The sequence below is a fragment of the Fukomys damarensis genome, unplaced genomic scaffold (assembly GCF_012274545.1).
Source record: "Fukomys damarensis isolate Sample0158 unplaced genomic scaffold, DMR_v1.0_HiC HiC_scaffold_6, whole genome shotgun sequence".
Classification (NCBI taxonomy): domain Eukaryota; kingdom Metazoa; phylum Chordata; class Mammalia; order Rodentia; family Bathyergidae; genus Fukomys; species Fukomys damarensis.
Window position 1 is genome coordinate 23,193,972 of NW_022900918.1, and position 27,025 is coordinate 23,220,996.

Below are 27,025 nucleotides of genomic sequence, written 5' to 3' on the forward strand. Positions count from 1 at the left end.
GTGACACAACCAGCTGGGTTTATATTTATGAAATTTTTAAGATAATGCAGTTTTAGTCAACAATGACTGGATTATGCAATAGCTAAACCCACTTGCAGAGTAAAACAAAGGAATTTCACTGTAATAAAGAACCAAGCATTCACTTTAACAGAACTCAAAGATGATAGCCAGGCTTCCTTCTCAAAGTGTACTGTGCAGATCAGCATTATTTGTGAGATTGTCAAATATGCATTGTCTCAAGAATAACTGCAAAACACCCTTCCCTACTTACAAAGACTTTGTTTCCATTTTTTTTCTTTACTCATATTTTTTCTTTGTCCTTTCCTTTCCCCTACTCTTCCCACTTCCCCTACTTCTTTAGTCCCTTTTCTTCCCTTTTAATAATGTCATTTATGAATAAATGAAGTAAAATCTGTATTTTAACAAGACTGGATCATAGGGGCATGATAATCATCAGTGGTCCACTGGTGAGTTTATAGCTCAATGTGGTGCTAGGAGGTGGGACCTGGTAGAAGGCGACGGGTCACTGTTGTGTGGCCCGGAAGGGCTTAATCCCTCCTTTCTCCTCTGATTCTCTGCTTCCTGTGTGCCATGAGCTGTTTCACCTCTGCTTTGCTCCTCTCTCAGAGCCAGAGACCATGGACCAGAACCTCTGCAAACTGTGAGCCAAGATGAACCTCACCTGATGTAAGTTGTGGGCGTCACCTATTGCGTCTCAGCAACAAGAAAGCAAATAAGAGGGTTGTTACTTGACAAGAAACAGGTAATTTAAATTTTCTGATTTTAAGTTTCCTTATGTCTAAGATGGAGACAACAATGATACTTCTAGTATAAGGTTTGTGGGGATTAGCATGTTCCTGCCAGCTCGAACCACCAGTAATACAGGCATGATGGTTCTGTCGGGCTTGCGGCACTGGTAGTACAACTTTATCTAACCACTTTTATCAATATTTTTGCTAATAAAATTAATAAAAAGCCACAGATTTGACAGTCATGTCAAAATCACTGGCGATTCTAGCTGCCTAGCCTGGAGACATGAATTATAGCCCCAGTGTGAAACTGTTAAATGAATGATACATGCAAAAGTACTTTAGAATAATGTGGAACACACAGTAAGCACTCCATAATCATTTGCTCTTAGAATTGTATTTTTATTTTTGATACAAAAAGCTAATTCTCATTTTTCAGAATAAATGAGAAACAAGGAAAACAGCCAAGATAAGGAAGTGAGTGTGAACTTAACAAAGGCCGTGAGAGAACACTTAATTGGTCTTGATTCTTTGTGATAATCCTTCCTCCTGAGTGAACAACAACAAAAAAGTGATGCTTGTCAAGCTTCCTTGTCATCTTTGGCAAAAGGAAGCTTTGACCATAGGTTCCAGATAAATGCCCTTAGTTGAGCCAAGTTCAACTGGGGCAGCAGAAGTCCCAGCTAACAGCATTCACAATCAGTCAGCCCTATTTCTTAGCACCACTCACGAAAGTGCCATAGCATAACCCAGAAAGTAGTTGGTAGCATCAAAGACAAAAGATGAAAGAAAGAGAACTTTCTTAAGGATGTCTTTTTTTCTTTCTTTCTTTTTCATTTTTCTTTTCGACTAAGGGAGATTTACAGAAAGCATGATATTCTTAAAAGAAAATCTGGCCACAGGGTACAAAATCCACTTGGTATTCTGGCCACTCTGACACTGACAGATCTCTTGATTTTTAAAATACTGTGCTTTTACTTAGGATTAGATTTTAAGGGAAGATTATGTAGGATCGAGCCTCTAGAAATATGATTATTTTGGAGTAAGTATATATTGCCAGTAAAATAGTGTATAGAATGAATCTTGCCTGAAAAGGCAATTTCAGACAATGTTTCATAAAGAATAAGAAATAATAAGGGTAATACTGGTTTCTTCTTTTTTTAAAAAAATAATAGTACAGGAAAAGACACAACAAAAAATGATTATTTGAAAATGAGAGGAATTTTGCCTGACATGTTAAAAGTGTGGTTTGTGGCAGCTTTTATGGAATATACAAAAATATATAATTCTAAAATGAATAATAATAATGGCAATGTTGGTTTTAGAAATAAATGCTATTAAATATTCGGCTTTTGTGAGGTGAAAATGACTTTGAGTGCATCGCTTCTGATCTTAGTAGCAAAAATCCAAGGTAAACTTTATCATTATCAAGTAGTAGCATTTTTATTTTAAAGATCATTAATATACAGCCTAAGAGTATAGGACAACTGCTTTGCATACAAAAGAACCTGGTTCCCCAGAAAACCCCTCCCAATTAAAAAATGGTAGGGAATGTAATATTTAAAAGTGTTATGTAATTTGTCCCAGGTCATAGGGAGAGTTGTGCCAAAAGGCACGCAGATGAGACCTTCTCATTAGTCTACATCATCAACTTCCCTAAAGTGAAACCAAAGAAAATTCCACTCAAAAAATAACATTCCTGCATTTCCCAAACTGTGCTGCAGCACTAATTTTTATATTGACATCCACAGTGCTGGTAACAAATTAAGGAAGCATTCAGTCCCTGTGTTTGTGTAGCCTCTAAAATCTCTATACTTCAAAACATTTATGGTCTTACAAGTGACCATTGTGAACAGTGAGTGACCAGTGTGGAGAGTCTCATTTGCTAGAAAGCAATTTCCAGCAAGAAAACAAAACCATCTGTTTCTATTCAGGTTGCTTATACAACAGGAACAAGAATTTGCCTCACAACATTTTTTCTCCGCATCATAGATGCTGCAGTGCAGTCCCATATTTTTTCAGCATAACATATAAACAGTGGATGATTTTCTATATGTTTGCTAATAAGTAAGAGGAAAGACCTAGTAACGTTTCTTCCCTTAGTGATAGACAGGACTTCTGAAAAGGAAATCTCCATTTCCTAAAGCAACAAATAGAAAATGAATAGATTTTTTTCTACAAACTTATAATGTATCACAATCTTTTTCTCTTTAGGTACAAAGGAAAAGTTATATGATGATTGACTACATTTTTTTTATTTCTTGAACTGTAGGCAGCCACATTTTCATTTGCCTCAAAATGATTAAATATTTGTTTTAGTTCTTCTAATTCAAAGTTAAATCAGCCTTCTTCCTAATGTATAGACAGTTTTCATAAAGGTCATTTTCTGTCTGCTCTTAATTACTAATTAACTTTTTCTTTGAATTTCTTTTCTTTTAAGGCATTTTGTTTCAAATTGTTCTATTCTTTCAGACTGTTTCAACATTTGAAAATTGAAAATCCACATTTACCAAGCATGCCCAAAAAATTCAACTACACATGAATGTAAAAAAAAAAGAAATATTTTACCAAACTGGACAATGCCTACAACAAGCAGAGCAGGATTTTTCAAGGTAAGAAATGTGTACATTGGAAGAAGAAACAGAAGATGATTTGCAATGGCAATGACATTAAATCAATAACAGGTAAGGAAATTACTTTTGAAATCTGGATAAGTACATTTTTGAGCGTTGATTCTTAGGAATTGAGGTCCTTTCCGAGGGTTACAGAGCATCCTGGCCAACCAGAGCACACACTGTGGAACAGTCAGCCCCATTGTGCCTTGCTGTCTCCGTCTGTGTCACACACCAGGTGACAAGGAGGCTTTGAGGAAGAAATGTGCCTATCTGACACAGACGACTCAGCTTTGCAGATGCACTAGGTAAGCACTGTCTTTTGAGAAGCAGAAGAAATGAAAGTTGGACAGTTTGGTCCACATGTAAACATAAAATTTCCACGCAAAAAGGGACGTTGCAGTAGAAAAATAGGTGAAGAAATAGAAGCTTATAATATTCAAGACAAAATATAGCCAATAAATGTATGAGACCTGTTTAACTTCAACAGTAACCAAGGAAGAGGAAATGCAAGGGCAACAATGCAGCATTTTCCTTGGAAAAGTGGAGTCAGACATTGTAATGGATTGTAGCTTAAAAAAAAGACAAAACAAAACAAAACCTTTACCTAAATCCTACAGTGTCTATGATTTTGATACAATAACATAATTTCTTGGGATTTATTACCAAAAGATATAAAAATGCAAATGATCATACATATTTATTACAGCATTTATTCATATTAGTGGCAATGGTGATAATATGCTAGTGTTTAAATATAATTTATAGTTTCTGGAATATATTGATAAATAATACATAAAGGAAGTTGAAATTTAATTTTAAATGCGTATAAATGCAGGCATGGTGTCCTATGTCTGTCACTGGAGTGCTGGGAAGTTGAGAAATCAGCATTGAAAGTTTGAGCCCAGCCGAGGTACAATAGCTTAGTAAGACCATTTCTCCACACAAAACGTAAAATGTAAAAAACCAGTGGAGTCATATCCCAGTTCAAAGGTCCTGGTTCAATCCCCAGTAACAGTACCACAGAAAGAAAAAAGGACACATATGAATAGGGGGGATAATTACAGATACTAAATGAAAACTATTTGTCTAAGCAGCATATACCTTATAATGCTAGTTAGGTTACTGTGACATGAAAACTCTAAACCAAATGCAAAAAAATGATTCCATCTGGATGAGGGAATTATTATTTTATTTATTCATTAACTTTTAAAATAAAAATCATATCTGCCTATATATGGACATATAAAAGAATCTTATTTACAGAAAGTTATCCAATTTTTATTTATTTTTAAACTTATTATTTCAATAAAAGTTATGTAATTAAGAACAAAAATTTTCCAAACTGAATCTTCCCAAGCTGCAGGCTTAGTCAGAAGAGGTAATGAATTAAAAATAGCTTCTTGTTTATAGTTGTGGAGGTTGCATCCATAACTCTAGATAATACCTTGCAATACTAATTACCTCAGGTTTATATAAAGATTTAGCTCATTCACATCACTCCCCCTGACATTTTCCTGTCTTTGTATAGTCATATCATGTAATGTAAATTTTTGTTAATCAAATTATTGAGGTAAGTAAAACATTTAAGCCACATATCTCATTACTGCGGTGATAGAAATGGTCTCTTGACTCCTCTTTTGTGAGATGACAATGAAGTGTCCTATCCCTTCTTTTACTTCATTTCACTTTTCCTACCATTTATTTTATCTCTTCCCTTGTGATATTTTTGTATCTTTAAGGTGACAGCTATTTTTTAACCATATTAATAATCAGGGTTTGTGCAGAAGTTGATTCTTACATTTTACAACAATCGGAGAGGACTACTTTGATTATGGTTAATATATTTTTACTGTAAGCAGAGCCTGATGGTGTGCTTTCATTTCATATTCTTCACCCAGCATGTCATAATCACTGGGCAAATTAAAATAAAATATTCTAGAAACTAAATTATCCTTCTCATTATGCTATGATGATAACGAGAAAGCCTCGTAAACATCCAGTCACATCGGGTATGTTAACCAAGGTACCCAACTACGGCAGTGGGCTTTCAGGGTCTTCTCCTGGGCAAGTACTGCATGGGACAGTCGGGAGACAAGCCCGTTCCTGGAATACTTTAGGCTCTTTCTGATGGATGCTTATAAGTCAAGGACTCCCTAAGGCTTCCTGTCCCTTTCCTTGACAGCTCAGCAGGCTCAAATGACCTCTGCTATCTTCCTTCCCTTTCCTCTTTACTCAGAGTTACACTTGCATCACGCTCTGACAGGTCATCTATCCTTACCTTACCAGCAAGGATAATGCTCTCATACTATCTGCACAAAGAGGCCGGTCTTTCTTCAAAATCATGTAACATTATAATTTGCTTTATATTTTCACCAAATGTTTAGTGCATTTTCCTTACTAACATTATATCAACACTAACCATCATATTGCACACAATATGCTATTAATGTGCTAATACATATCAATAAAAGTAACAATTTTACTTTTAATGTTTTATTAAATAATCATTTTTCTCAGACTTTCAGTTTTCCTTTCACAATCCTGATGCATCCGATTTTATTTTCAGGTTCATGATCACCGTCCAAGAAAACTTTGTTTTCCTTCTTCAATTCTTATTCTAAAATTTTCTTTCACTGTCTTCCAGGTTTGAATTACTATTGTTTAAATATTTTTCTTGACTTACTCCTCATTTTCCTTTTGAGGCATGTGCCCAAGTGATTTTTAAATGAAAGATGTTCCAGAAATAAATTTTTAATCATTGGGTTTAGTGATAATTTTGTTCTGGCTTAGGTATTGTAGATAACTTAGCAATGTTTTGAAATCCACCTAGAAAATACTTTTACCTCAGAACTTAAGAGGGAGTCATCTAGTATAAGTATTTCTGTTAAGAATACGGAGACTAGGGCCGCGGATTTAGTCACCTGTGGTATCAAGAATCCAAAGAAATTCTGTCCCTCTGTATCTAGTTGGAAAAATACTTTTAATTAATTTTTAAAAGTGTTAAATAAAATTGGAGAATTATGCATATGAAATAGAGCACCATGTGTTGCCTTGACACATATGGACATAGTGCAATGTTTAAATCATGTTAACTATATCTACCTCCTCTCTTTCTCCCCCTCTCTCATCTATCTATGATCCATCTATCTATCTATCATTTCTTTGTGCTGAAAATATTCACAAAAATTTATTTTTCCTTTTTTGAAATATATAGTACATTGTTCAAAAATTTGAACTTTTAGGATCCGCTTTTCTCTCTAGCTTTCAATAATTCTTCTCTCTCATGATTTCCTTTCCATATATTCTTTGCTATCTATTTCTCAAAGGCTTTCAGTCTAAAATTAGATTGGCTGTGTTGATATTCTGTTGTTTATCTTTCTCTACCTTAATTATCCCTTTAGCTTTAGTTGGTCAAGATAGAAAATACAGCTTCTATTATTTGACAGCTGATCCGATATTTCTTGTGGGTATCATGGTACGTTTAAAGATACACATTCCATTCAACCATATCATGTCAGTCTTCTCCTGCTAACTCAGCCTATTCATAGTTCAATGCTCCTTCCATGCTTTTTAATATTTCTTTTTATATAGATGAGTCTCTCAGCCCCTGATCTACCTAATCGTCCTCAATATGGCAACAGAATAATCAGCAGTCTTACTGTGCCCTTGTTGTGGTTAAAAGAATCTTAGAGTCATGCATATCCCTTGAATCAAGGCTATTTTCTGCTGTGAGGAGCTGTTCTCATATGTTATTGGAAAACTATCTATGGACTCGGGACAAGTCTTGCTTAACATTTTCACAGATCATGCTGATACCTACTGCTTTGCTCTTTTTACTCCATTTACCTTTGATATTCAAGTTATCCCATGTGTGGACTTTTCTGCCATGCTAGGCCGATCACCGCTCCTCATTGTACACTTTGGTGGTTACAGGACTGATGTGGAAGCCGAAGTTTATCAAGGGAATTTCAAGCGTTCGCTGTGCTCCTTCAGGAAAAACAAGGTGCTTGTTCTGTGTGCTCAGATTCACTGTGCATGTTGGAGTACATTTAAAATATACCCTTTGCTAAGACTGGGAAATGATGGATAAAGCAAAAATTAAATAAGGAAACCTTATAATTTTATCATTATCCTACTTATTCCTCTAATAATTCTGAAAGTTGAAGAAAGGAGCAGCCTATTTTATTGTGTCTTCCTCCCTAAGCTTTGTCTCATGACTCAGAACAATGGCAGTGAGAGTGAAGAAAGAAACTGATTGATAGAAATGAACAAATCAGTAGGCATTTCAATTGCTTATTTACCGCTAGTCTTTTAAATGGCCGCTAATGAAAAATTTCTATCTTCCATTCAGGTTTGTGGGGCAATAAGATATAGAAATCAGATCAAAGAAGATAATTTTTTTCTGATAAAACTGTTTGATGAATTCAGTTTTAAGGATGGTTCTCCTGGATTTATAAAGCTTCACTTTGGTGTTAAACAGACTGATCCACCTAATGCTGGCAGAAATGAGAAATGCTGACCTTCCTGCCCAGACAAATTTATCCTATACAGGAGTGAAGAAAGCAGGTATCTTAAAAGCTAGGTGAAACACCCTCATCTAATCGAGTAAGAGAATCATTTTACTGCCTGTGGATAAAGGAGAGAAAACCAGGCAAATGTAGCTCAACGTGTTCCTTACATATCTTTATTCTTTGGGTTATGAGGTGGGAATATGTTTGTTCCTCACTCAAAAAATACAAAGAATGAGAACTGAATATTCCTTCCCAGTACTCCACAGATCTTTTTATTTAGTTCTATAATCAGTCTCATTTAGCCAAGTAGAGGGCTCATTCATTGAGATGGTCCTGACTCAGAACTCATGAGGTCACTACCCCAATGCCAACAATGTTACTACCTTAGTCTTCCTGAATCCACTGGCGGAAAGTTAGCTTTTGACACAGAGGGATTTGAAATGGGTTAAAAACTTATTAATGGAGACCAGAAGCATAATCACATGGGGCTTGTTAGAAATGCAGAATATCAGAATCAGTCTGGGATCTGCTTTTCTATAGCTTAACAGGATCCCCAGGTAATTCCTATGTACACTGAAGTTGGAGAAGCACTGAATTAAAACAAGTCATTAAGTAAAATAACTTAAAGTCTCTGCTAAACCCTAAGCTGAATACATTGCCTCTTAATTTCCTAGCAGGAATTATGCATGAGCACCATCTTTAATATACCTCCCCAGAGATTATGAGATGAAATTAATCAGTAGTGGATGAAATAATAGCAGAGATTAAGTAATAACTATTGTAGCAATTATTTAATGCCCTCTTTAAATATAGTTAGCCACTTGTTCTCTATATTTGAATTTAAGTTTAATCCCATGATAAAACTCCTAAGATTACAATCCAAAATTTGCATCTCCTTACTGTAATATAACGTCTCAACATATGAAAGTTTTTGAGGAAGGTTTTTTGTTAAAGTAAAAATTAAAAAAAATGTGAAGAAAGGAAAAATGGAAACAGTCTTTGTAAATAGGGGAGGGTGAAGGGGGTGAAGGGAGGACCAGGGAATGGGGAAAAAATAAGAACGAAGATACATCATGTAAAGGTACAAGATCCCAATGCTAAATGTAACTGTCTTGTTTGCTTTAAATGTACTAATAAACTTAATGGGGAAAAAAAGTAAAAATAAAATTTAATTATAAAAATATAACTCTTTGACCTTGCAAACTAAAGTCCCTTCAAAGATGGCCGGGCAGAGACCCACTTGGAGGACTGTGTCATAGACACCTCTGTCATAGCTGGAGACACAACTGTCACCCTCTTTCACTGTCTCCTCACTCAGAAGCAAGCATTTGAAGCCTATGGTCCTTTTAGCAATGTGTGGAAAACTGTACTGACTGTGGCCCCGTTCCCAGATCTTGAGGTTTTGTTCTTTCCTGTGCTGTTGGGAAAAATACCCCAAAAATAAAAATTTAAAAAGAAACACTTTTTTGTTGACCAATATATCTAACACTTCAAAGCCCCGACTGTTTTTCTGCAGGTTTTGAATATTCCCAGCCTTGACAAGCAATAATTTCTACTAGCTTTCTTTACAGTAGGAAGTTGTACCTTTATTTATTTCTTCTTCCTACCCCATACTTTGAGAAAGTCTCAGTTGATATTTTAGCAGTTTAATCTATTTGAGTGCACTTTTTTTTCCTTTCCACACATACAGCTAGCAATTTTGCTAGATATGAAGACTTATTTTTGCCTTTCTCTGCTGGTAGTAGACCTAGGTACTTCCTAGAAAATCCTCTAGATTTTGTTTTATGAGTTCCCCATAGCCAAGCAGGGCAAATAAACAAATTATTGGGCTGCAAAAATCAATGAATGTTCAAGAAAACATTATACACTTTCACAAACTTGGTGTGTGAATCTTTCTACTAAGGGAATATGTTCCCAAGAAATCAGAAGTGGAAATGATTTATTATTATTTTATCTGGCTCTTTTCAAGGTGTTGCATCTGCTCTGTGCCAATTTCTTCAGGACACAAACAATGCTTGTCCACAAACTGGGCTACCTTGAATCTCATTCAGTCATCTTACAAGTTAGCCCCTTCAAGTTTGATGATATTTTCTCTATTTACTATTCCTCATATTTCTTTACTTAGTTCTTATGTTCATATTGTGATTCTCCAATTTTAAATAGATTTTTTTAATCTTTAAGAGGCTATCTCTCAAAATATTTGTTTTATTTTTGAGATTTTATTTCAAACCCAGTCACCCTTTTGATAGAGTGGAAACTAAAACAGTTGACCAAATAGGTGCCCCTTTAATGACTTCTATAAAACTAATTACTTCCAGGTGTGTCTTTTTCAGTCCCATCTGTCTGGATGGACCAACCAAATCTTAATTTTCTTTTTATGTGCATATTTTTCCTGTGAAACCATGATATTTGACATATAAAATTCATTCCTTATCCAGCTTAATTAGATCATATTTATTATGTTTTCATCTTCCCTATTCCTGATATCAAGACCAAAGGATATTTTTAAATCAGTTCACTCATTTCTATGTACCCTAAGAAATAAGATTTTTTATAGACAAAATGTTCCATCTTAGGCTTTTAAATTGCCTTTCTTAAATTTTGCACTTGTTGGTATTTTATTGACATGTTATTTGGCCTCAATCGAAGTTGATGACTTACTCTTTATAAATTAATGACCGCTCTTTTTATATTTTCATAATAAGATCTCCTGAGCTTATAAGAATGGAGCCATAATCTGAGTTTTTGAAATTTAAACTTTAAACAGATTTCAAAATAATTCAAAACAGATCCTCTATGAGGCCAACTGATAGGGACTGACTCAAAATGATGTGTTTTTTCCATCCACTCTGAGTTATAACATGCAGGTATAACTTCTAATCAGAGGTAATGGCTGAGAAACATAAGAAAAGCAGGGAAAATTAACCCATGCATCAATGCTATAAATGTTTGTCTAATGCTCTTTTCTTAGCTTAAGTGAGCATAAAAGTAGGCTGAAAATCAGCTTTCATCCAACATAAGTTTTCTGACAAAGAGATTATTTTCGATTCAGTGAGGTTATGTTCAGTTATGAAGGATCGTTTCTTGCCTTAGGTCAAACCAATGTCAATTGCAGAAATGCTATTCCTGCTTATTAAGTCTTATACAACACATGCTAAATAATTCAAGGCTCCATTAAAACAACAACAAAACTCGAACAATAGCTAATATCTTATGGGTAAGTGCCTGTGAAAAGGTAACTTTAAAATATAACATGACCTTCACTTCTTCTTGCTGGCTCAATGCCAGAATTTTTAATCTTTTATAGTGCTCTAATAATAGTTATCACTATTCTCAAGGATTCAGAATAATACTGTAGTATTAAATTGAGTAAGAAAGAGATCATTGGCCTGAGGCTGTCTCCAGAGTATGACTTCCTGTGTAATGAAATCACAATTTCATATAGTATATAAACAAACTGAAACCCAATTTATATTATGCAACAAACAGGTGAGTTTCAGCCAGTCACAAAGAGGTGAGCTTCCGCCAAACGCAGGCAGCTGTCTCACCACACCATGCCCGAATGAGGTCAATTTTTAACTGTAGCCAATCGGAGGATTTCTACTCTGTTTCTGTGTTTAGCCTATACAAGCCCCTTTTTCTAGCTCCGAATGCTGCTCTATACGACTTCTGAATTATTCCTTGCTCAAGTAAGCAACTCTAAATTTTGTCTAAAGTTGTGTCTTTCAGCAATAGGATGTTGGAGTTTTTCTGGAGAAATAAAAAAGTGTACTTCCTACTCTTTTCAGATAATGAAACAAGAAAACAGAAAAATGAAAGATGAAATGCTGCGTGCATTAGTAATAATGCTAGAGAATAACACTTTGGTTAATTAGATAAAAGAAATTCATTTATCCTTCACAGGAGAGTTACATAAACTCAGTCCTGCAGTTTTCCATGCTGTGGGGCATCTGCGTATCCCCCCTGCAGGACAAGAAACAGAATGAGCTTACTTCAAAGAGCAGCACAGGAGGCACTAGCCTTGCAAATCAGCTGAGGGAAAAAAGAAACCTAGGAGACACAGAGTCAACCATATTCATTTCTTCTCTTAAACACATTAGTCATATGAGTTTCTCCCACACATTTCTTTACTGGGAAGTGTAACATAAAACCACTCCCTTCTAAGAAAGCAAACAAATGAGGAATAACCATCCCCACTGGATAACATAAATATGGATTTAAAAAATATTTTGTGAACTTAGTTATTGTTGCCCTCTACTTTTAGCCAGATATTTTGGAGAGCAATTGAAATTATAAATTTTGTCCTCCCCAAATCATTAAAATATTAATTGCCCTTATTTTGGCAATTACTTTCTAAGACATTCCCCAAATCCTCATCTGTTGAGAAAGCATATCTGAAGTAGCTTTAAAATAATCTATTCCAAATTTAGAAGTGGTTCCAGTTTTAGCTGACACTCTTTGAGTAAACAGATGAGTGAATTTTTGACAGGCTATCTAGATTACTGTGAAAATGTGTATTTATCTGTGTGAGACTGTGAAGGGAATTCTTTTTTAATGAGGTCAGAATGATACAGGTTCTAGTGTTAGCTCCACGACTTGATTGTAGGCAACTGAGTTAGTCTGTTTTCACCCACCTTTGAAAAATGGAACAGAAATGTTTCATTAAATTATTTTTAGGTGAAAAACAATGAAATTTGTAATATAACATTTGCTGATGTGTTCCTCAATAAGTTACTGCCCTGGACATTAATAATTACTATCAGCTGGTTGCAGTGGCATGCAACAGTCATCCTAGCTACTCAGAAGAATGAGGCAGGAAGATCATGAATTTAAGTCCAGCCTGAGAAACAGGAGGAGACTATCTCAAAAAACAAATTATCAGTATCATTAGAGGAAAATGTCACCAGGTGATGTCATTTGTATCTGTTAATATTTTCATATATATATTAAATACATTAAAACATCATTATTGCAACTATTATCTTAATTCTATTTTTTCTTTACCTGAACAAGATGTTATTGCTATTAGTCATTTACTCACCTTGAGAAGAGAGAATCCTTTTCCCTGAAATACTTTCCCTAGGTGGCCAAATGATAACAAATAAAATATATCTCCAAAGATTTTGCTCTATGCTTCACTGAAGACAGCTTGTGTACTACCTCCAACATCAAAGCTGGTGTACACTCAAGGATCATTGGTGCTCTGAAGAAATGTGTGTCTCCGTGAATTTCTTTGAGAGGCAATGATAATCGTGGTAATGTGAACAAGGCAAGGGAGAGACACACAGCTCAATTATAAAAAGACAAGTAAACTGCCCTTTCACAGGATAACCAGAGGATAAAAACCATAGCGTTTGCTAGTTTCCCTGTGGAAATCCAAGACATAAAATTTCCGAAAGTTATTTACTGAACTGCCAACTAGATTGCCTAGTACTCGGTAACCTCTGTCTAGGTACACCTACCTGGAGCCATGAGGTGGCAGATGAAGTGGGGCTTTTAGGGAAGGGTGTAAACAGAATTCTGCAAACTTCTTCCAGATGCAGGATTACAAGAGAAGATGATCTTTGTCACTGCCTGAAGCCTAGATATCCTGGAACAAATATTAGTTCTAGAAAATAGGGAGGCAGTGACTTCTGTGAGTATTTTCATCCTGTGTTTAACTTGAAAGTGTTGTACTTAGTAATGAACAGATACCCTCAATACTCCTTCAGGCACTTATGTTTCTACTCAAGAAAATTAGGCAAAAAATTAGAGGAAATTAGGCAAAAAATAGAGGAACTGGTTCAGAGATTTCTCATATTTTCTGGAAAGGCATCCTTAACAATATGTACATTATTAAATTAAAAATATCAATTATCCCAAATATTGTTAAAATACTACCTTATATTCTTAAGTAAAACACAAAAGTGACTTGAAAAAGTGCAAAACCTGTTTTTCCTACTGTTTCACATCATTAGGGAAGGTGGAAGGGCTGCCCATCTCTCAGATCTGCCAATAATACTTTAAAGTGAGAATAACAGTGACATAACAGGAATGATATTAGTGTTATTTTTCAAAATCAAGATATAAAATGAAAAGCCAGTGCAAACATGGGTAGATAAATCTCCATTATGTGTAAGTATTGTTTTAAAAGGTCTAAATCCAATTATAACTTAGAGTTCTTACAGAATTTCATCAAGAAAATTTAAACCTCTGTCAAAAATCTTTGAAAAGCTAGATGTTGACAGGAACACCATTAAAAAACTTTATTGTAATGAGAATTCTCCTTTATGGACCCCTTTCTGAGCTTGCCACTTCACCGAAGGGGTACATTATTTTTGCCTTAATTTGACAATAGACTATGGAGTCTAAGTCATGACTTGGCATTAGTCAAAGCATATAGTACCATGGCTTATCTAATTTTGTTTAAAACTAAATTTCAAGTTCTCAGATGCAAATGACAGAGCACAGGTATAGCATTTCCGTTAGGTCTAGTTATTATGCTAAAGAAACAAGTCATCAAAAAGGAAAGCAATTGCTTCAGATAGAAGAACTATGGCCAAAATCTCATCTGTGAATTCTTTTAAATTTTAAAAATAAATTATGAAATCAGTATTCAAAACTTATTAAAATATAGGAAAGAAAACATGTCATAATATGCTTGGAAACCTTAACATGTGACATATAAATTAATATATTTTAGGGATTCTATTTTTATTCTAATTTTTAGTAGAATTTTTTTGTAGCCTGACAAAGTTGTCACTCTTTCCTGATTTATTTCTTAAACTACTGTATAAATAAACACGGCGTACTGAGAAAGTTACCCAGGACCATAAATTTCTATATGAAATACTTAATACTATACATATTTTAGAACATAGTTTAAGGACAATGGAGTGACAATTTAAGTTATTTATTTGTCGGTTCATTTACTTACTAGCAATCAATGAAATATTCTATTTAATGCCAGTTGTAAATTCTATACATTCAAAATACTCGTCCAATTTTAGGTTAATATTGATGCTTAAGCATGATCTTTGAGAAATGTTTTATTTAAAAACTAGAGAATATAGCAGTGACTCTGGGTCTACTCTAGAGCAAAACTTGCTTCTGTCTGGATTCTCATTTCATTTGGGCCACTGTTATCAAGTTAGACATTTTAATCATACTGATGACCCACAGATCCCAGAATAAGCATCACAGAACAGCACAGACCATGACAGAAACCCACGACTGGTCTCCTATCCTAGGCACCAAACTCCTTTATGACATTTCACATGCTTCTGCATATGGCTGAGTCTCCTGAACGAAATTCTAGTTGGATTGGCAGCATTATGAGGACACAGAAATCAGCCCTGAAGTTCATAGAAGCAACACAAGGGCAAGTGGCTTTCTTGAATGGATATTTGAAAAATATGTTTAAGGACATGAGACTATGGTTTGAGACCAAAAACTCCAACATTGTCATGTAGAAAATTATTATAGGGAAAATGTTCTGAAATTATTTGTTCAATCCAACTCTGTCAGTTACAATCATAGATTCTTCAGCTGAAAGACTGCCTATCTGATCTCCATGTCAGTGTCCTGTAGATCTATGGAGTCGAACTGACTCCTTCATCCCACCTCAAAATGCGTGATAATATCACCATTTACTTTCTCCTCTGAAGATACCCTTACAAAAGGACAACGAATGACATGATTTGGGACTTTGGCAGGAAACTGCGGGGAAATCTGGACTGCACTCAAAGACAGAGGAATGAGAAAAAAGCAGCTTTAATAATACCAGTGGCTCAGTGAGTGATTCCTGTCAATCTCAAGAGCCCTAATTAGAAGTTTGCTCTTCTTTTTTTTTTCTATTGAGTTTATTGGTACAATCTAGGTCTACAGTACAGTTACATTCATTATTGGGATCTTTTACCTTTACATGACAGGTCTCGGTTCTCATTTTTCCCCTTGTCCCTGCCCTCCCTTCACCCCCTCCTTTCTTCCCCATCTACAAACACTTTATTTCCATCTTTTCATTTTCTCATATTTTTTTTTCTTTCCCTCATTACCTTTCCCCTACCCTTCCTATGTTCCCTACACCTTTAGCCCTTTTCTTCCTATTTCACATGGTCAATTATCTCATTAGGATCTTATGTGCTATTATAGTTTTTCACACCAGAAACTATTTGGTATTTACACATGTGTGACTTATTTATTTCACTTAGGAGAATATATACCTCTTTTTACGCCTATGAGGATTAATTCCATTGGCGTTTCCCTGGGAACACAGCACGCAGGATTTACACAAAGCAGAGCAGGGAGGAGGAGGGAAAGAGGCAGGAGGGAGAAAGCACAAAGTTCTGCAGGATTTTCTGAGTTCATTAATGTAAACTCCTTTGGTGACAGATTACAGAAGTTGTCCTGGTTACTCAGGTACAATCCACAAAGAGTATAGTAGGCTAGTTAATGCATAGTTGCCTAATTCCATACAAAGGGTGGTTTCCTCTCTCAGGGCGATAAAATCTTGAAAGCAAATGCTGGATAACTGGAAGCATAACCACAAGGTAATATACTTTTTTGAATAATGATTTCTGAAATGTTTTACTTCTCCAAATAGGAATCTTGAAAATAAATATTACCTGTTATAATTATGATAATTAACCACAAAAATAAAAAAAGATGATATATAAATTTAAAAGTTGAAGATACTTATGAAATAAATAATAGCAGCAAGAGGAATAAAAGCATAAATCATAATGAAAGTTTTATTAGTCTGCTCAAAATAATTAAAAATATGAAAGTAAAATAAAGTGAAAGTTATGTGGTTTTATACCTGGCAATAGAGTTATATAATTCAGAAACACATATATAGATTCCAAACAATAAATATATTCATGAGTCATATTTTTCTTAGTGAGTATTTCTGCAATATTCTCTAGCAAAAATATTATCAGTAAAATGTTTTTTATTATTCATGAGACATCACATAAAGCAGTTTTTGTTTCCTTCTTAGCATATTATTGTCTTATTATGAATAAATTATCCTGTTTTATATGAATATCTGCATATTTCAGCATGGCAGTTGTACTGCAAGTTTAATAAAAATTGATGATCTTTGAAAACAATATACAGGAAGTAAACATCCTTGATCTGAACAGAAGTTCTCCACTTACTAAGCAGTTGTAAGAAAATTGATGTTTTAATACAGTGGGATTTAAATGAGTGCTGTGAAATGCAATGAAATAACAGTATAATTAAATCCACAATCTGGAATAAAATATATATGAAAGATTTTACTGGTGAAAAAAATTAAATCAGTATAGCAATAAAAATTAGACTTGTGAATTAAACACTTCATCATAATTTTAAAATTAAGGTTTTAAATGCAACCAAAAGAATTCAGTGTTTGTTTGATGATTGTACTCTTGGAAAAGAGGGAAAACATTTAAAAATGCATTTCATTAGAAAATTCTGGAGGACTTAAAATTTTAAAAATCTGTTTTAAAACTGAAAATATTTAAAGGTAACAACAACATTTTTAAAAAGCATGATTTTTTTTAAGGCAATTGTACATTAGGTTCTACAACACACACTGGAAACTAATGGAAACTGTTTTCATGAAAATTTCTTAATTTTTTTCAAAATACATTTACATATTTTAAAGAATTCTTCACACATCACTTCTCAAGGTAGGAATAACTATGCCACCATCCAGAGACATTTATGTTAGAAGCAGCAGCAGAGCTACAAATAGCAGTGAAAGTCAGATGCTATCCAAGAATAAGAACAATGACTTAGGCTGTCAAGTGCTTCTGAGTTCAAATTCAAGATTGTTCCCTTCATTTCTCTGAAACCTAGGCAAGTTATTGAACTAATATGAAATTTAGTTGCAGTATATACAGATTTGCTTTCTCAGGCACCTGATAAGCGGAGCTGCTGATTTATTGTAATCCAAATCGATTGTTTCCATATTTTGTGACCTCGAGAAAGCTGCCTGTGTCTCCACACTAATATTTGGGGACTGACACTTGCCTTGTATGATCTCCAGAAGTGTGCCTGACACTAAATGGCTAATGGCCCTGTCCTGAGTTAGATTCTTCCTCTGTCCCCATTTTGCCTGTTTCAAATTCATCAATAATTCTTTCCTTCTAATGCATTGTTTCCTTTAATAACTAAGCAATGAGGTTAAAGCTAGAAAACCTGAGTGGCTTGGGCAAATCCCCTTTTGGTTACTCTATGTTCTCTGGCAGTAAACTGTGGTACATAAGATAATAAGAAAATTGAAGTCTAGCTTCCCCTTCCTCTGTCCTGAATACTTACAGGATGACCATGAGAATCAAATTAGCACACTGTTCTGTGGCCCCAAGGAAATGTACACCACTCTTAAGGGAGCTCCAAGATCTGGTTTCCTTAGACCTGGTTCCTTTTTGCCATAGGAAGTATAGGAAAGAACTAAAATTTGTGTTCTGAAGCAAATACTAAGGAGATATTTTTGTAAGCATTATTTCATTTAACTTTCATCTGAAACAGGTATTTGATTTTTGTTTAAATATGAGAAAACAGACAACTGTATTGAATTACTGCATCACTGGTAAAAGTTCAAATGTGAATAGGGTACTTTAGTCTAAAATCCATGAGCTCTTTGCATTGTGTTGACATGATTCATTTGATGAGAGCTGAATCATCTGACTCAATTATATCATGAGCCCCATTAAATATTTGCTGTGCTGCTTAAGTGAGCTATAAAAGAAAAGTAGCTACATTGAAATCGAATTAATATTTGAGACAATTTGGGATAAAATGATATTCTATGAAGAAGAAACAAAGATGTTTTCATTAGAAAAAAATTTGGTAACAAATCTACATCTACATCTTTGTGGAAATGTATTGGGATTTTTCATCAAAAGTAAATTTTTAAACTTGAGAGCAGAAAAAACAACCTGATTAAAAATAGGCAAAAGATCTGAACAAACATTTCTCTCAAGAAGACATAAAAATGCCTAATAGGTATATGAAAAGTTGTTCAGTATCACGAGTCACCGGGCTAAGACAAATTTAAACCACTGTGAAATATCTCCTCCCATCCTACGTTAGGATAGTTATTGTCAGAAAGACAAGATGTAACAAATGTAGGTAAGGGTGTGGGAAAAAAGGGAACTTAACATGGCATTGGTTGGGATGTAGGCTAGAATAGCCATTATGGAAAATAGTACAGAAGGCCTCAAAAAAATAAAAATATACCTAACATATGACCTAACAGTCCCACATGTGAATCAATATATACAAAATGCACACTAGATATATTTCAGTTAAAAGAGATAAAATAACCACCCATAAAGGTAAATACTCTTGCACATGTATTTCATCATTGTTCACAATTGCCAGGATAATGAAATCACCTAAGTTCCCACTGATGGAAAAATAGATAACATCCTGTGTATACACAACAGATCATGTTATATGCACACACAATGAAATATTCAGTCTTAGAAATCAAAGAGAACCTGCCATCTGTTACATGGATAGACCTGGAGGATATTATGCTCACTGCATGAAATATGCCAAACATAAAAATCTACTGCAGGATCTCACTTGTATTTTGGCCAGAGTAAATGAAGGAGATGGGAAGATGTAGGTCAAAGAACACAAAGTACAGAAATACAGGCAAAGAAGTCTAGAGCTATGACGTACATGAAGGACACAATACAAATATTTCATATTGGAGATTTTTATTAAGTAGATTTTAGCAGTTCTTGTCACAAAAAAGTTTACTGTGTATAAAGATAGGTTAATTGGTTTCACTCAGTACAGGTTCTACCTATATGTCTCCCATAAAATGTGTAAATCTCAACTATACCCAATAAAATTGACTTTAAAAAATGAGACGATAAAGAAAGAATATATTTTAAATTATTTAATGTGCAGTTGTTATTTTTTTGTTTTTGTTTTTTTCAGCTTTAATTGAGTTTATTGGTACATTTTAGGGATACAGTACAGTTACGTTCATTGTTGGGATCTTGTATCTCTACATGACGTCTTGATTCTCATTTTTTCCCCTTGTCCCTGCCCTCCCTTCACCACCTCCTCCCCTCCCCATCTACAAACACTTTATTTTCATCTTTTCATTATCTCACATTTTTTCTTTTCCCTTATTACCCTTCCCCTACCCATCCCACCTTCCCTACACCTTTAGTTCCTTTCTTCTCATTTCTAAATGACAGTAATCTTATGTTTTATTGCAGATTATTTACACCAGGGAAACTATTCGGTATTTACATATGTGTGACTTATTTAACTTAGGAGTATATCTTCAATATGTATCCATTTTCCTATGAATGAATCTATTTTCTTGTTCTTTATGGCTGAGTAATATTCCATTTTATAGAAAAACCACATCTTCTTTATCCAGATTCCAACTGATGGGCAAATGGGCTATTTCCAAATTTTAGCTATTACAAATGGTGCTGCTATAAACATAGGTGCACATACTTCTCTGTGATATGATTCTTTTAGTTCTTTTGGAAAGATACCCAGCAGAGGGATGGCTGGGTCAAATGGAGCCTCGAGTCCAAGCTCTTTGAGGTATCTCCATATTGATTTCCATAGTGGTTGCACCAGTCTGCACTCCCACCAACAATGGAGAAGGGTTCTTTTCTCCACACAACCCCGCCAACATTTGTTATTGTGTGATTTCAATTTTTGAAACTGCTAAGCTTTTTATTTGGCTTATCTGACTTCACACGGGGTTAACTGCAAATAAAATGAAAATGGTGAGACACATATCTAGCCTTTTCACGTGAAAACGTCGATAAGTCACTGCCAGAGTTAGGTGTTGAATATTCTAATATATCAATTTCTAATGCATTACACAGTATAATATATATCAAGTTTTTTTTTCAACAACTAGGCGAAAATTAAATGTGCTGGGCCAATTAAAGACTGTTTCAAATTAAAAATAAATCTATTTGAAATAGAAATCATACTATAAATCATGTATTTTTGTCCTGTTTCTCTTCTACAGGATGCTTTTTCAGAAAAGAATGTTCTCTTTGCTTATTCATTCTTGAAAATGCAAAACAAAAGGTTAAAACAAACTTCATGGGCCACTGTACTTTATGACTGGAATGCACGAGAGCAAGTCTTTGTTTATTGAAATTATCATTATTAATTAAATATAGTAAAACGTATGTTCATGTAACTCCAGTGGATGTACTTAAAATCAGTTATGTTGAAATCGAATGAATCAATGGTCAGAGTATGTGAAAAATGTTCAGTAAATATTTGTTTAAAAAATAAATGATATATAATCAGACATAGTCTGCACCTCTCATTTTGCTAAATATACATAGAAGAGGAAATTTTTTGTGATATTCTCTCTTAATTTGGGTTTGTCAAATATGAAAAAATATTAGTTTGTTTCAAAGGCTCTCATGTTTCAAAAATATACTTTTTATTTTGTTTGTTTCTTGGCAGGGCTTGTAATATAGTTCAGGCTAGTCTTGTACTCACTGTGAAGCCTTAAACTCATGGCAGTCCTCCTGCCCCAGCCTTCCAAGTGCTGGGATTATAAACATGCAGCACTCACTACGTGAGGAATCTGAAAATGTACCTTCTTCACACAACTAGGAAATCAAACCCATCAGTAAGGATCAGAAAGAAGCAAGTACATCCGTCATGTGGATCGGTGTATTTATGCATCATATCTTCATCAGACTTACTGACGTCTCCATCCCCATATTCCGTTCCTGTCTTCACAAAGTCTGTCTCCCCAATGATTATCATCTGCCCTTTACTTGTGCCCCCAAATTTGTTATACTTTGGGTTTATCATATGAGAGAACGCATGCAGCGTCTGATTTACTTCAGTTAGCATTAGTCTGAAGGTGCATCTGATTTCATATGAATGACTCAATTTTATCCTATAAATTCCTAAGCACAGAAATTTAATTCAGGGTAAAATGGTCTTATGTGGAAATGTGAAAAATTCAAAGTTTAATTGAGAATTGTTTGTGTATGTACATATTACATGTATTTTTCATTTTAAGTTAAAATATATAAATAACTCTCACAGTAAAAATGGAAATTTCTTCTTACATTTTTATTTTTGGATATGTCATTTATAAAATTTAAAGAACAACTTTAAAAGATAAAGGCATATTTTCCTTTGATGCCTATATATAAGTATATATGTGTATATGCAGTTTCTTTGGGAATACTTAATCCATATATAGTCTACTTACTTAGCAATAAGTTATCATACACTCATGAATTTATAATCCAAATTGATATCTTTATATACAACAATTGACACCTTCATAAATAATTTAGTTTTTCTAATCTTATAGGTATACACTTCCTTGTACACTATGGAATATAAATGTATTTCCTGGCACTATCTCTTGATGTTAAGCTTCCTAATTTGGTTTCCAGAAAAGGATAAAACTTCATTATTTTCTTAGCTTATTTATGAGACAATAGTTTTGTGTTAAATTATTATCTCGTGAGTGCAATATTGTACTTAAGAACAAATCTCTAAAACAATACAAATTTATATTTTATTAATTTGCAACTCATAGACGTTTACCTCACATTTGTTTTTCTTCTGCGATTTCATAAAATCAGAGATTCCTAGCAGGGTGTGTTCATACATTTCTATAAAGCCAGGACTCTGAGAGTCTGAGGCAGGAGGATCACAAGTTTAAACTCTGGACAACTTAGAAAAAAAAAAAGAAGTTAGAGAGAGGAGAGAGACAGAGAGGGGCTGAGGATGCAGCTCCATGAAGTACCAAAAAGGGGGTGGAATATTTAGTCCAAGAGACTACAGCTCAGCAATTTAGGCTTGTTCAGCTGAGAAATAGTTTTCTGGTCTCTTCTAACCTCACTAAGTTTGGAGGCGATTAAGCCTTGTGTCTCTCCTCAAGGGCCTTAACACAAACATATTTTTACAGTGATAGTCCCAAAACTCAGACACAGTTAAGACTCTTAATAATGACCTCCTGCATTCTAGAGACCTTAAACACCATTACTAGCAGAGCCCAAAGTCATGAAGAAAGGGAACTACAAAGTTACATAACAAAAAATATGGGCGCTGGCACTAGCAAGGAATTCAGACTATTGATGGAATTTGTGTACCAAAGCTTTCTAAGTTTTTAACTAAGATAAAATAAATGATTGTAATTAAAATTGGATAACAGCTAAGTATCATGGAAAGTCATAACCATTATGTTCAATACAGAGCTAAGAGGCTTTGGAATCTTTATTAATTATGAGGTATCAGGTCGACTGATAAGTAAAAAAAAAAAAGGATTGAGATTTCAGTTATGGGCTGCAATAGTTGCAATAATATTCCTGGAGTTTTAGAAACAGAATTCTGCAAACTGATCAGTTCATAAAAGAGAAATTTGTTTTCCCAGAATTTTGAAGGCTAGAAGTTTAGATTCAAAGATCTGCCAGAGCCATATTCTAGAAAACCTGTAAGAGCAAACATTCCCTTGACCCTTCCAGGTTCTTGATTTTGCTAGCCACCCTTGGCATTCCTCAGTTTGCAGAAGGCCATCGAGAACTCTCACTACCTCTGTTGCCACAGGACTGTCTTTACCCATGTATCTTACTCTCCTCACAAAGGCTGCGGTCTGTCTGGGTCCCAATTTCCCTCTTCTCATTAGGGCTCTACCCATGTTAACTAAGTGTCAGCCTGATTCCAGCCTGACCTCATTTTACCTAATTCCTCAACCTCAAACCTATTTCCAAATAAATTCATATCCTGAAGTCCTGACGGTTAAGACTTTGGCATGTCTTTTTTGGGGGACACAGTTAAACCCTATCAGGAATGTTATTAATAAAAACAATTTGTGATTAGGAAGTCAAGTATGAATCAGAGCTGTCTGAACAGTAGCTATGCTTTTGAAAAACTAAATATAGAAATATAAAATACAGAAATTTAGAAATGTAAAATTAGTATAGGGACAAGTTTGGAACCACAGAGAGAAATATAACATATTCCGAGGCAAAGTATTTTCATGGGAGATTGGGTGATAAATCTAAAGACCAGTGGAAGACAGTAGGTACAGCAATCCATAGGCCTTTTTGAAGAAGAAAATGTTAGAGGGGTAGGAATAGATAGACAGTTTATGCTATCATAGGATTAGGAGAAAAAAAAGAACCAAATAGACTCAACAGTTAAGCCTAGAAAAAGTACAGTAATTATTGTTAATCTTTAAAAGAAATCTATTATACTGTTTTTTATTATTTTTAAATTAAAGAATTTTCCACTTATGAACTTTAGCATGATGGCACAGCATTTAATATCATTTGACAAAGGATAATTTCAACCAAAAACTTTATGAAAAACATTTATCTGATTTTTTTCCAAGAATCATGAAAACATGGGGCTAAAGAAAGCCAGGCTTAGTTTATTTTAATTATTGAATTTTAATTTAAAGAACATATGGTAGATTTTAGAAATTAAAAATTCCCTTGAAATGCCTAATTTTACTGAAGTATCCATTGACGCTCATATTAAAAATAAGACATATAAGGAAACATATTTCATCATAGTTTAAGGAAAAGATAAAACCGTTGGAAGATGATAACTCTTCTCTCAATATTTCAAACTCATTCTTCATTACTGGGAGGCACATTACACAAAGGAAATAGGGACAATATATCTGAAACCAGCCTGTATAATTTAATTTTAAAACCTAGAAATTCCTTAAAAAATAAGCAACTATTTAAGACAAGCCAAAATGAAAAAAAAAAATAACAATCTCAAATGCTCAATTTGAATGTTATTATTTTTACAAACTGCCTTTTCAAATATGTTTCTTGAAAATATTAATAACTGCTTGGATTTTTCTGTTATTATTAAGCAATTCTATCTGGAACACCCTTTTGGCACTGCAACTATGGCATTAAGGAATTAAAATGAGTAATGATGCTGATATTATTAAAAAAAACTAAAAAGTAATTTTGTGGTATTTAGTGGGAAAACATGAGATTAACAGGCAGCAGAAATAATGAGTTGCCTAATTTAGTGCAAGTTAATCTCTTGCTTTGAAAAGTGGAAATGTTAAAAACCTGCTTACACTATTGATACAAAGGCTGGCTGACATGCTTTAAAGTACCTGCTTTATAAGCCTAACAATTGTTATCTTTAACTTTTAGACTGAACAGTAGCATATTTGCCATTTTTATAATTAATATAACAAAATTATAGAATCATAGATAATTTATTTTTGTATATGGTTAATTATAAGTGTAAGTAAACCTCCACAATCATTTATGTAAGAAATATTATCTCCCAAAGTATTATTAGCTTTCTGACTTTTTTTGGGGGGTGTGTGGGATCAAATTCAGGACTTTGCACTTGTGGGGCAGGCATGGGGCCACTGAGCTAACCCCTGGCTCCCTCCCAAGATATTATTAAAAATGCTTATGATATGCCTTTGTAATTGGATATTTCTTGACAAATATGTTTTTTCTTTCTTTCCTGTGTTTTAACATTCTTAGGTGACTCTTTTAAAGCAAAAAAAAAAAATGCATCAGTAGTCACATCTATATCATCTAAGTAATTATATGTATTATTGCCATATAAATTAAGAGCTTACTAAGAGTTGCTTGGTTGTAAAAGGTTGCATATGAAAGGGGAGACAAGAAGAGTAAAGATCTCTCCATCCCAAGGAATTAAACTGCTGTGTAAAAAGCAAGCTGTGTTTTCACTTATACCAATTTCCTTTTTGCCTGAGGGTTTTCTGGGGTTTCTACTGCTGGAAGAAAGCCCAGGTCACTCCTGGCAGATGCCCCATGACTGGGGCAGCAGCTGGTTCTTATGCTTATAGGTTGATTACCCTCCAGATGGAATGAAAAGAGGAAGTAATTATGAATTATTACAGAAAATTAGGTTTTAAATTTTGACAACATGAAGAAAACAAACTCAAAATCATGATATTTCTTAATTGAAATGATTAAGGGTTTATCTTTCATTTAATGTCAGTTATGAATATATTTTAAATAAAAAAGCAAATCCTGTTACTACATACTTTTAAAAATATGTATTAAACATTATAAAGTAAATCGAACCTATTGTCCTTGTGAAGATATGACAGATGCCTGTTCAGAATTGTCCCATCCTTGAAAATCCTCAGACTTTCTTTGTGTTTGGACACAAAAGTTTATTGCTTCAAAGTTTCATTAAAAAGAAAGACTTTGCCTTAAATTCTCTCACTAAAGAACTACTTGCTGGGAATCTTGATTATAGCACACCTGCACAGTATTTTCTCAACAAATACTTAAACACATTTTCATTAAATAGAAGCAGTAAACTTGCATATTCATGTTATCTTGGTAAGTTCTGAATAACGTCATTATTGTCAAGATTTCATCCAAACATGCATTGATTCAATAAGTTTAGGAATATTTGATATGAATGTAACGCTAGAGGAAGTACTTTGCAGAGCAAAAGTCAATGAAACACTGAAAGAAACTGCCTTTCTACTTTGAGAAACATAGAAACCTGGTACAATGGGCGAGTAATCACTAAACAGTATATGAATATTGTTTCCCATTTAATAAAAGTGTCTCAGTGACCAGAATATGGCAGATGGCTCAGTAAGGATTTCTGAGAGAAAGGTGAATTCAAGTGACAATGTAGAGTGGAGGAAATTTTAGGGTCTTTCCCTAGTTCTATTTGAGTGAATCACACTTTCATTAACTATTACATGACCTCTGTTGGTTGTCAAAAACATGTATTCTCCAAAATATTTTAAATAAATAGTATTGTATTATGAAAATGAAATTTAGAAATAATCACCTATTAAGTGGTATCCTATGGTAAAATAGATTAGGAACAGTAAACATAGATGTAAATAAGACATCTTTCTCTGAGAAGTTCAGGTCTGAAAGAAAAAGCCATATAAATAATAGCCTTAGCAATGATAAAAATAATATACAGTAAAATTATGCATATACTATATGCAGATATACTATGTCAGTCAGCTTTCTATTACTGTTGCAAAGGCCATAAGTAAATCAACTGTCAAAAAGGAAAGGATTGATTCTAACTCACAGTTTTGGAGTTTTTTGATAATATTCTATGGTCTCTGTTGCTTTCAGCAGTGTAACAAGATGAGCTAGGGACTATGTCTTTAACACACTGCCTTGGGGGGATATATATAAAACCCAGTCTATGG